Below are 13,182 nucleotides of genomic sequence, written 5' to 3'. Positions count from 1 at the left end.
AATAGAACAAGTCCCACACACAGCTAGAAGCCCAAATATTTTTTCAGAGGTAGATGCAGATAAAAATTATTTTTAATTTGCAACCTGATGGAGGTCAGTATAGATGGACTAATAGAGAAAGTCCCACACACTACTAGAAGGCCAAATATTTTTTCAGAGCTAGATGCAGAAAAAAATTATATTCAGTTTGCAACCTGATGGAGGTCAGTATAGATGGACTAATAGAACAAGTCCCACACACAGCTAGAAGCCCAAATATTTTTTCAGAGGTAGATGCAGATAAAAATTATTTTTAATTTGCAACCTGATGGAGGTCAGTATAGATGGACTAATAGAGAAAGTCCCACACACTGCTAGAAGGCCAAATATTTTTTCAGAGCTAGATGCAGATAAAAATTATTTTTAATTTGCAACCTGATGGAGGTCAGTATAGATGGACTAATAGAGAAAGTCCCACACACTGCTAGAAGGCCAACTATTTTTTCAGAGCTAGATGCAGAAAAAAATTATATTCAGTTTGCAACCTGATGGAGGTCTGTATAGATGGATTAATAGAACAAGTCCCACACACAGCTAGAAGCCCAATATTTTTTCAGAGGTAGATGCAGAAAAAAAATATATTCAGTTTGCAACCTGATGGAGGTCTGTATAGATGGATTAATAGAACAAGTCCCACACACAGCTAGAAGCCCAATATTTTTTCAGAGGTAGATGCAGAAAAAAAATATATTCAGTTTGCAACCTGATGGAGGTCAGTATAGATGGACTAATAAAGAAAGTCCCACACACTGCTAGAAGGCCAAATATTTTTTCAGAGCTAGATGCAGAAAAAAATTATATTCAGTTTGCAACCTGATGGAGGTCAGTATAGATGGACTAATAGAACAAGTCCCCCACACAGCTAGAAGTCCAAATATTTTTTCAGAGGTAGATGCAGATAAAAATTATTTTTAATTTGCAACCTGATGGAGGTCAGTATAGATGGACTAATAGAGAAAGTCCCACACACTGCTAGAAGGCCAAATATTTTTTCAGATCTAGATGCAGATAAAAATTATTTTTAATTTGCAACCTGATGGAGGTCAGTATAGATGGACTAATAGAGAAAGTCCCACACACTGCTAGAAGGCCAAATATTTTTTCAGAGCTAGATGCAGAAAAAAATTATATTCAGTTTGCAACCTGATGGAGGTCAGTATAGATGGACTAATAGAACAAGTCCCACACACTGCTAGAAGCCCAAATATTTTTTCAGAGCTAGATGCAGAAAAAAATTATATTCAATTTGCAACCTGATGGAGGTCAGTATAGATGGACTAATAGAATGATGCTATGCCCAAAAGATTTTACTTCACTAGGTGCAGTAAAAAAATTGGTATTCTATACACAGGTGGTATATCTTGCAACACAGATAGGCTACTCCACTGACTAACACACTCTGCAATAGGCCAAAAAGGATTAGCTTTGCTAGATTCAGCCAAATACTGTGAAAAAAACTTGCACAGCACTGGCACAGACCTGCCTGGCAAAAACTGATAGGAACTGATGTAACCTAGTCCTGAAAAGGACTGCAATTACAATTAGTCTTTACTCCCACAATCTATCTATTTAAGAGCACAGACCTGCCTGATAAAAGTCGTAGGAAATGCTGTAACCTAGTCCTTAAAAGGACTGCAATCACAACTATTCCCTACTCCCAAGCTATCTGTAGATTTGTGCGAAAATTGGCTTGAAATTAACAAGGTATAGCGCACACAGCAACAGCGGTGCCGTCTAACACGCAGCTGCAGCAGTGAGAAAATTGTTGGCGACGGGGAAAATGGCTTGGTCTTATAGGGCAAGGACATGTGACATACACTGCCAATGACACATGCCCTTGCTTGTGTGAAAATCAGCAGTTCGCTTCGTGTGTGCGCTGCTGATAGGCTGACAGACTGCACCTCCCCACTGCAAATGCGGGAAAGAGAAAAAAAAATGGAGATCTTCATTATTCCTGCAGAGATCCATCCCCTGCCCCTCCCCCCACCGCGCTGTACACTCAAACTGCGTATTAACATTAATTTTCATCATTACTGAGAAAAAATCCAGTTATGATTTTGGTGCACGAACAGTTATCGAACATAACCTCGAACAGCCGAATTTTTCTCAAATCGTTCGTGTTCGCCGAACGGCTCGAACACCGCCCAAAACAGCTCGAATTTGAGATTGGCGAACAGTTCGAGTAGAACAACGCTCATCTCTACTAGTCAGCGAATTAACCCAGGTGTTAAGCAAGCTACACCACCTGTAGTTTGGACACTTAATTTTTTCAAAGGAAGTGCTTCGGGCCCCCGGGACACTTAGTGAAGATCATCGAGGAGGCGGTGGGCCGCCAAGCTCGATCCTTATAAAAGCTTTTTAACTGCAGCAGCTTTAGTGGACGCTACTGGAGCTGGAATTACTGCGGCTGCTGGCATGAGACTTGCCCTCCAATAGATCCTTGTAAAAGGATTTAAAGTGTACTCATTCAAGTTAGAGAGACAATTTAAATTGAAAAGATTAGACTTGCCTACACCGCAGGGGGGCTCGCTCGACCCACCAGCGGACAGGTACCAGTATTGGGAGAGGGGGGCTGGCCATCAGGGTCCACGGCAGCTCTGGCACAAACCCGGCGACACGGAGGTCGCACGGGCGGGAACGGACTAGCAGTGTCGGATTCGCACTTTTTGGTTTTAGAAGGGCATGACATGCCTATATCTGTGTCTCCCCCTCCTTTTACTCCTCCACCTCTTTTCTTTTCGCATGACTATATGTACTTGTCACGTTTCCATGTGTTAGTTGTGTCTTCTGAGCAGTTTGTCAGCTTTTGGACACCTTTGAAGTGTTTTCTATGTGTTTTCTATGTGTTTCTATGTGTTTTTGTTTGCCTGACATTGGTTTTAACGGTGTTCGAAGGTGTTCGACGAACAGTTCGGCGAACATACGGGTGTCCGACGAACCTAACCGAACTCGAACACTACGGGGGTGGCTCAACACTAATCACAGCACAGTGATAATAAACCCAGTGATGTCAGAGTACGGGGAAAATAAACACAGTGAAGTCACAGTACATGTACAAGAAACACAATGATGTCACAGTACAGGGATAATAAACCCAGTGATGTCACAGTATAGGGATAATAAACACAGTGATGTCACAGTACAGAGATAATAAACACAGTGATATCACAATACAGGGATAATATACACAGTGATGTCACAGTACGGGGATAATAAACAGTGATGTCACACTAATGTATAATAAACACAGTGATGTCAGAGTACAAGGATAATAAGCACAGTGATGTCACAGTACAGGAACAATAAACCCAGTGATGTCACAGTGCGGGGATAATAAACACAGTGAAGTAACATTACATGTATAATAAAAACAGTGATGTCACAGTAGAGGCATAATAAAAAAAGTGACGTCACACTACATGTGTAATAAACACAGCGATGTCACAGTACAAGGATAATAAACAGTAATGTTACAGTACAGGGATAATAAACGCAGTGAAGTCACAGTACAGGGATAATAAACACAGTGATGTCAAAGTATAAGTATAAGAAACACAATGATGTCACAGTACAGGGATAATAAACCCAGTGATGTCACAGTACAGGGATAATAAACACAGTGATGTCACAGTACAGGGATAATAAACACAGTGACGTCACAGTACAGGGATAATAAACACAGTGACGTCACAGTACATGTATAAGAAACACAATGATGTCACAGTACAGGGATAATATACCCAGTGATGTCACAGTACAGGGATAATAAATACAGTGAAGTCACAGTGCAGGGATAATAAACACAGAATTATCACAATACAGGGATAATATACACAGTGATGTCACAGTGCAGGGATAATATACACAGTGATGTCACAGTACAAGGATAAAAAACACAGTGATGTCACAGTACAGGGATATTAAACACAGTGATGTCAAAGCACAGGGATCATACACACAGTGATGTCACAGTACAGGGATACAATTCCCAGTGATATCACAGTACAGGGATAATAAACACTGTGAAGTCACAATACATGTATAAGAAACACAATGATGTCACAGTACAGGGATAATAAACACAGTGATGTCACAGTACATGGATAATAAACACAGTGATATCACAGTACAGGGATAATAAACACAGTGATGTAACACTACATGTATAATAAACACAGTGATGTCACAGTACAGGGATAAGAAACACAGCGGTGTCACACTACATGTATAATAAACACAGTGATGCCACAGTACAGGCATAATAAACATAGTGATGTCACAGTACAGGGACAATAAACCCAGTGATGTCACAGTACGGGGATAATAAACACAGTGATGTCACACTACATGTATAATAAACACAGTGATGTCACAGTACAGGCATAATAAAAACAATGACGTCACACTACATGTATAACAAACACAGTGATGCCACAGTACAAGGAAAATAAACAGTGATGTCACAGTACAGGGATAATAAACGCCGTGAAGTCACAGTACAGGGATAATAAACACAGTGATGTCACAGTACAAATATAAGAAACGCAATGATGTCACAGTACAGGGATAATAAACACAGTGATGTCACAGTACATGTATAAGAAACACAATAATGTCACAGTACAGGGATAATTAATGCAGTGATGTCACAGTACAGGGATAATAAACACAGTGATGTCACAGTACAGAGATAATAAACACAGTGATATCACAGTACAGGGATAATATACACAGTGATGTCACAGTACAGGGATAATATACACAGTGATGTTACAGTATAAGAATAAAAAACACAGTGATGTCACAGTACAGGGATAATATACACAGTGATGTTACAGTATAAGAATAAAAAACACAGTGATGTCACAGTACAGGGATAATATACACAGTGATGTTACAGTATAAGAATAAAAAACACAGTGATGTCACAGCACAGGGATAATATACACAGTGATGTTACAGTATAAGAATAAAAAACACAGTGATGTCACAGTACAGGGATTATAAACACAGTGATGTCACAGCACAGGTATCATACACACAGTGATGTCTCAGTACAGCGATAAAATTCCCAGTGATATCACAGTACAGGGATAATAAACACAGCAAAGTCACAGGACATGTATAAGAAACACAATGATGTCACAGTATAGTGATAATAAACACAGTGATGTCTCAGTACAGGGAAAATAAACACAGTGATATCACAGTACAGGGATAATAAACACAGTGATGTCACACTACATGTATAACAAACACAGTGATGATGTCACAGTACAGGGATAATAAACACAGTGATGTCACAGTACAGGAATAATAAACACAGTAATGTCACAGTATGGGGATAATAGACACAGTGATGTCACACTACATGTATAATAAACACAGTGATGTCACAGTACAGGGATAATAAACACAGTGATGTCACAGTACAGGAACAATAAATCCAGTGATGTCACAGTACGGTGATAATAAACACAGTGATGTCACACTACATGTATAATAAACACTGATGTCACAGTACAAGGATAATAAACAGTGATGTCACAGTAAACGGATAATAAACGCAGTGATTTCACAGTAGTGGGATAGTAAACACAGTGATGTCACAGTACAAGTATAATAAACACAGTGATGTCACAGTACAGGGATAATAAATACAGTAGTATCACAGTATAGGGATAATAAACACAGTGATGTTACAGCCCAGGGATACTGAGCAGTGATGTCAAAGTGCAGTGATAATAAGCCCAGTGATGTCACTGTACAGAGATAATAATCAGTGATGTCACAGTACAGAGATAATAAACACAGTGTTGTCACAGTACCGGGAAAATAAACACAGTGATGTCACAGTACAGTGATAGTAAGCACAGTGATGTCACCGTACAGGGATAATAAACACAGTGATGTAACAGTACAGGGATAATAATCACAGTGATGTCACAGTACAGGGATAATAAACACAGTGATTTCACAGTACAGGAAAAATAAACAGTGATATCACATTATAGGGATAATATACACAGTGATGTCACAGTACAGGGATTATAAACATAGTGATGTCAAAGTAAATGGATAATAAACACAGTGATGTCACAGTAAATGGATTATAAATACAGTGATGTCACAGTACAGGGAAAATACACACAGAGATGTCAAAGTACAGTGATAATAAGCGCAGTGATGTCACAGTACAGGAATAATAAATGCAGTGATGTCACAGTACAGGAATAATAAACAAAATGATGTCACAGTACAGGGATAATAAACACAGTGATATCAAAATACAGGAAAAATAAACAGTGATATCACATTATAGGGATAATATACACATTGATGTCACAGTACATGTATAAAAAACACAATGATGTCACAGTGCAGGGATAATAAACCCAGTGATGTCACAGTACAGGGATAATAAACACAGTGATGTCACAGTACAGAGATAATAAACACAGTGATATCACAATACAGGGATAATATAGACAGTGATGTCACAGTACAGGGATAATATACACAGTGATGTTACAGTACGAGAATAAAAAACACAGTGATGTCACAGTGCAGGGATAATACACACAGTGATGTCTCAGTACAGTGATACATTCCCATTGATATCACAGTACAGGGATAATAAACACAGTGAAGTCACAGTACATGTATAAGAAACACAATGATGTCACAGTATAGTGAAAATAAACACAGTGATGTCTCAGTACAGGGATAATAAACACAGTGATATCGCAGTACAGGGATAGTAAACACAGTGATGTCACACTACATGTATAATAAACACAGTGATGATGTCACAGTACAGGGATAATAAACACAGTGAAGTCACAGTATGGAGATAATAGACACAGTGATGTCACACTACATGTATAATAAACACAGTGATGTTACAGTACAGGGATAATAAAAACAGTGATGTCACAGTACAGGGACAATAAACCCAGTGATGTCACAGTACGAAGATAATAAACACAGTGATGTCATGTTACATGTTTAATAAACACTGATGTCACAGTACAAGGATAATAAACAGTGATGTCACAGTACAGGGATAATAAACGCAGTGATTTCACAGTAGAGGGATAGTAAACACAGTGATGTCACAGTACAAGTATAAAAAACACAATGATGTCACAGTACAGGGATAATAAACCCAGTGATGTCACAGTACAGGGATAATAAACACAGTGATGTCACAGTGCAGGGATAATAAACATAGTGATGTCACAGTACAGGCATAATACACACAGTGATGTCACAATACAGGTATAATAAACCAGTGATGTCACAGTACAGGGAAAATAAAATCAATGAGGTCACAGAAAGGGGATAATAAGCACAGTGATGTCACAATACAGGGATAAGAAAAACAGTGATGTCACAGTGCAGGGATAATAAACACAGTGATGTCACAGTACAGGGATAATAAATCCAGTGATATCACAGTGCAGGAATAATAAACACAGTGATGTCACAGTGCAAATATAAGAAACACAATGATGTCACAGTACAGGGATAATAAACCCAGTGATGACACAGTACAGGGATAATAAACACAGTGATGTCACAGTACATGTATAAGAAACACAATGATGTCACAGTACAGGGATAATAAACCCAGTGATATCACAGTACAGGGATAATAAACAAAGTGATGTCACAGTAGAGGGATAAAGAACCCAGTGATGTCACAGTACAGGGAAAATAAACAAAATGAGGTCACAGTAAGGGGATAATATACACAGTGATGTCACAATACAGGGATAATAAACACCTTGATGTCACAGGGCAGGGATAATAAACAAAGTGATGTCATAGTACAGGCATAATACACATAGTGATGGCACAATACAGGGATAATAAACCCAGTGATGTCACAGTACAGGGAAAATAAACACAATGAGGTCACAGAAAGGGGATAATATGCACAGTGATGTCACAATACAGGGATAATAAACACAGTGATGTCACAGTGCAGGGATAATAAACACAGTGATGTCACAGTACAGGGATAATAAACAAAGTGACATCACAGTACCGGAATAATAAACACAGTGATGTCACAGTACAAATATAAGAAACACAATGATGTGACAGTGCAGGGATAATAAACACAGTGATGTCACAGTACATGTATAAGAAACACAATGATTTCACAATACATGGATAATAAACCCAGGGATGTCACAGTACAGGGATAATAAACACAGTGATGTCACAGTACAGAGATAATAAACACAGTGATATCACAGTACAGGGAAAATATTCACAGTGATGTCACAGTACAGGGATAATATACACAGCGATGTTACAGTACAAGAATAAAAAGCACAGTGATGTCACAGTACAGAGATAATAAACACAGTGATGTCACAGCACAGGGATCATACACACAGTGATGTCTTAGAACAGTGATACAATTCCCAGTGATATCACAGTACAGGGATAATAAACACAGTGAAGTCACAGTACAGGTATAAGAAACACAATGATGTCACAGTATAGTGATAATAAACACAGTGATGTCTCAGTACAGGGATAATAAACACAGTGATATCACAGTACAAGGATAATAAACACAGTGATGTCACACTACATGTATAATAAACACAGTGATGATGTCACCGTACAGGGATAATAAACACAGTGATGTCACAGTACAGGAATAATAAACACAGTGATGTCACAGTACGGGGATAGTAGACACAGTGATTTCACACTACATGAATAATAAACACAGTGATGTCACAGTACAGGGATAATAAACACAGTGATGTCACAGTAAGGAGATAATAAACACAGTGATGTAACACTACATGTATAATAAACACTGATGTCACAGTACAAGGATAATAAACAGCGATGTCACAGTACAGGGATAATAAACGCAGTGATTTCACAGTAGAGGGATAGTAAACACAGTCATGTCACAGTACAAGTATAAGAAACACAATGATGTCACAGTACGGGGATAATAAACCCAGTGATGTCACAGTACAGGGATAATGAACACAGTGATGTCACAGTGCTGGGATAATAAATACAGTAGTATCACAGTATAGGGATGATAAACACAGTGATGTCACACTACATTTATAAAAAACACAGTGATGTCACAGCCCAGGGTTACTGAGCAGTGATGTTATAGTGCAGTGATAATAAGCCCAGTGATGCCACAGTACAGGAATAATAAACAGTGATGTCACAGTACAGAGATAATAAACACAGTGTTGTCACAGTACAGGGAAAATAAACACAGTGATGTCACAGTACAGTGATAATAAGCACAGTGATGTCACCATACAGGGATAATAAACACAGTGATGTCACAGTACAGGGATAATAAACACTGTGATTTCACAGTACAGGAAAAATAAACAGTGATATCACATTATAGGGATAATATACACAGTGATGTCACAGTACAGGGATTATAAACCCAGTGATGTCACAGTAAATGGATTATAAATACAGTGATGTCACAGTACAAGGAAAATACACACAGTGATGTCAAAGTACAGTGATAATAAGCTCAGTGATGTCACAGTACAGGAATAATAAATGCAGTGATTTCACAGTACAGGAATAATAAACACAATGATGTCACAGTACAGGGATAATAAACACAGTGATATCAAAGTACAGGAAAAATAAACAGTGATATCACATTATAGGGATAATATACACAGTGATGTCACAGTACAGGGATAATAAACACAGTGATGACACAGTAAATGTAAAATAAACACAGTGATGTCACAGTACAGGGATAATACACACAGTTATGTCTTAATACAGGGATAATAAACGCAGTGATGTCACAGTACAGGGATAATAAACACAGTGATGTCATAGTACAGGCATAATATTCACAGTGATGTCACAGTACAGGGATAAAAAACACAGTGATGTCACAGTACAGAGATAATAAACACAGTGATGTCACAGTAAAGGGATAATAAACACAGTGATGTCACAGCACAATGATAATATACACAGTGATGTCACAGTACAGGGAAAATAAACACAGTGATGTCACAGTACAGCAATAATACACAGAGTGATGTCACAGCACAGTGATAATAAACCCAGTGATGTCACAGTAAGGAAATAATAAACACAGTGATATCACAGTACAGAGATAATAAACAGTGATGTCACAGTACAGGGATAATAAAAACAGTCGTGTCACAGTACGGGGTAATATGCACAGTGATGTCACAGTACATGGATAATAATCCCAGTGATATCACAGTACAGGGATAATAAACACAGTGATTTCACATTACATGCATAAGAAACACAATGATGTCACAGTACAGGGATAATGAACCCATTGATGTCACAGTACAGGGAAAATAAACATAGTGATGTCACAGTACAGGCATAATACACGCAGTGATGTCACAATACAGGGATAATAAACCCAGTGATGTCACAGTACAGGGAAAATAAACACAATGAGGTCACAGAAAGGGGATAATAAACACAGTGATGTCACAATGCAGAGATAATAAACACAGTGATGTCACATTAAAGGGATAATAAACACAGTGATGTCACAGCACAGGGATAATATACACAGCGATGTCACAGTACAGGGATAATAAACACAGTGATGTCACAGTACAGCGATAATACACACAGTGATGTCACAGCACAGTGATAATAAACCCAGTGATGTGACAGTAAGAGAATAATAAACCCAGTGATATCACAGTAAAGAGATAATAAACACAGTGATGTCACAGTACAGGGATAATAAACACATTAGTATCACAGTACGGGGTAATATACACAGTTATATCACAGTACATGGATAATAATCCCAGTGATATCACAGTACAGGGATAATAAACACAGTGATGTCACAGTACAGGGATAATGAACCCAGTGATGTCACAGTACAGGGAAAATAAACAAAATGAGGTCACAGTAAGGGGATAATATACACAGTGATGTCACAATACAGGTATAATAAACACAGTGATATCACAGTGCAGGGATAATAAACATGGTGATGTCACAGTACAGGCATAATACACACAGTGATGTCACAATACAGGGATAATAAACCCAGTTATGTCACAGTACAGGGAAAATAAACACAATGAGGTCACAGAAAGGGGATAATATGCACAGTGATGTCACAATACAGGGATAATAAACACAGTGATGTCACAGTGCAGGGATAATAAACACAGTGATGTCACAGTACAGGGATAATAAACCCAGTGATATCACAGTACAGGAAAAATAAACACAGTGATGTCACAGTACAAATATAAGAAACACAATGATGTCACAGTACAGGGATAATAAAAACAGTGATGTCACAATACATGTATAAGAAACACAATGATGTCACAGTACAGGGATAATAAACCCAGCGATATCACTACAGGGATAATAAACACAGTGATGTCACAGTACAGAGATAATGAACCCAGTGATGTCACAGTACAGGGAAAATAAACAAAATGAGGTCACAGTAAGGGGATAATATGCACAGTGATGTCTCAATACAGGGATAATAAACACAGTGATGTCACAGTGCAGGGATAATAAACACCGTGATGTCACAGTACAGGGATAATAAACAGTAAATGGATTATAAATACAGTGATGTCACAGTACAAGGAAAATACACACAGTGATGTCAAAGTACAGTGATAATAAACCCTGTGATGTCACAGTACAGGGACAATAAACCAAGTGATGTCACAGTACAGTAATAATAAACACAATGATGTCACAGTACAGGGATAATAAACACAGTGATATCAAAGTACAGGAAAAATAAACAGTGATATCACATTATAGGGATAACATACACATGGATGGACCAGTACAGGGATAATAAACAGTGTTGTCACAGTACAGGGATAATAAACGCAGTGAAGTCACAGTACACGGATAATAAACACAGTGATGTCACAATACAAGTATAAGAAACACAATGATGGCACTGTATAGGGATAATAAACCCAGTGATGTCACAGTACAGGTATAATAAACACAGTGATGTCACAGTACAGGGATAATAAACACAGTGATGTCATAGTACAGGGATAATAAACACATTGATATCACAGTACAGGGACAATATACACAGTGATGTCACAGTACAGGGATAATATACACAGTGATGTCACAGTACAAGGAGAAAAAACACAGTGATGTCACAGTACAGGGATAATTAACCCAGTGATGTCACAGCATTGGGATCATAGACACAGTGATGTCACCGTACAGTGATACAATTCCCAGTGATATCACAGTACAGGGATAATAAACACAGTGAATTCACAGTGTATGTATAAGAAACACAATGATGTCATAGTACAGGGATAATAAACACCGTGATATCATAGTACAGGGATAATAAACACAGTGATATCACAGTACAGGGATAATAAATACAGTGATGTCACACTACATGTATAATAAACACAGTGATGTCACAGTACAGGGATAATAAACATAGTGATTTCACAGTACAGGGAATCCAGCAGTGCAGAGATTTTTGCTTATATTGTCATATCACCGTTCCGCTTGCACGCTGTGGGGATATGACATCATCTACCTTTTCCTACAATGCAGATGAAGCTTCCTCTATCCTTGCACAAACCAGCATACCTAGTGATTTCCTGAGGGTCCCGCCCAGAGAAACGAGGGGACGCAACTTGGAGAAGGAACAACGACATCTAATCAATCTAGAGTTACATTGCGCAACACTAACGGAATACCTAAGGATTCAACAAATCCCCAGAGGTCTCAGGGTACCACTAAGACCCACTCTATTCTCTGATTTACCTGAATATTGCAACAGATTTGAGCAAATTCTCAACAAATGTTCCTTTGACCTAATGATACTGACCGTTGATTCCCTACACAAGGCAATTGTATCTACGAAGGATCAGATAAAAAGCATTGAAACTCAATTGATATCTTCAGCAAGCACGGAGGAGTGGACCTCATTACAGGCCAAAATCAAAGCGAATACTGACCAACACAGGAGAGACACAGAAACTAGAACGAGGATAAAATTCCTGAGAGACGAGGAGGACTACGAGCAAAACAGGGTGTACAGATGGCAGGAAAAACATCCCATTGGAGGAAATCCTC

The sequence above is a fragment of the Phyllobates terribilis genome, unplaced genomic scaffold (genome assembly GCF_046119375.1).
Source record: "Phyllobates terribilis strain yellow unplaced genomic scaffold, ASM4611937v1 Scaffold_5__5_contigs__length_657084704, whole genome shotgun sequence".
In the NCBI taxonomy this organism is placed as follows: Eukaryota; Metazoa; Chordata; class Amphibia; order Anura; family Dendrobatidae; genus Phyllobates; species Phyllobates terribilis.
The sequence above is the reverse complement of the archived record's forward strand: the minus strand, read 5'-3'. Positions refer to the sequence as shown.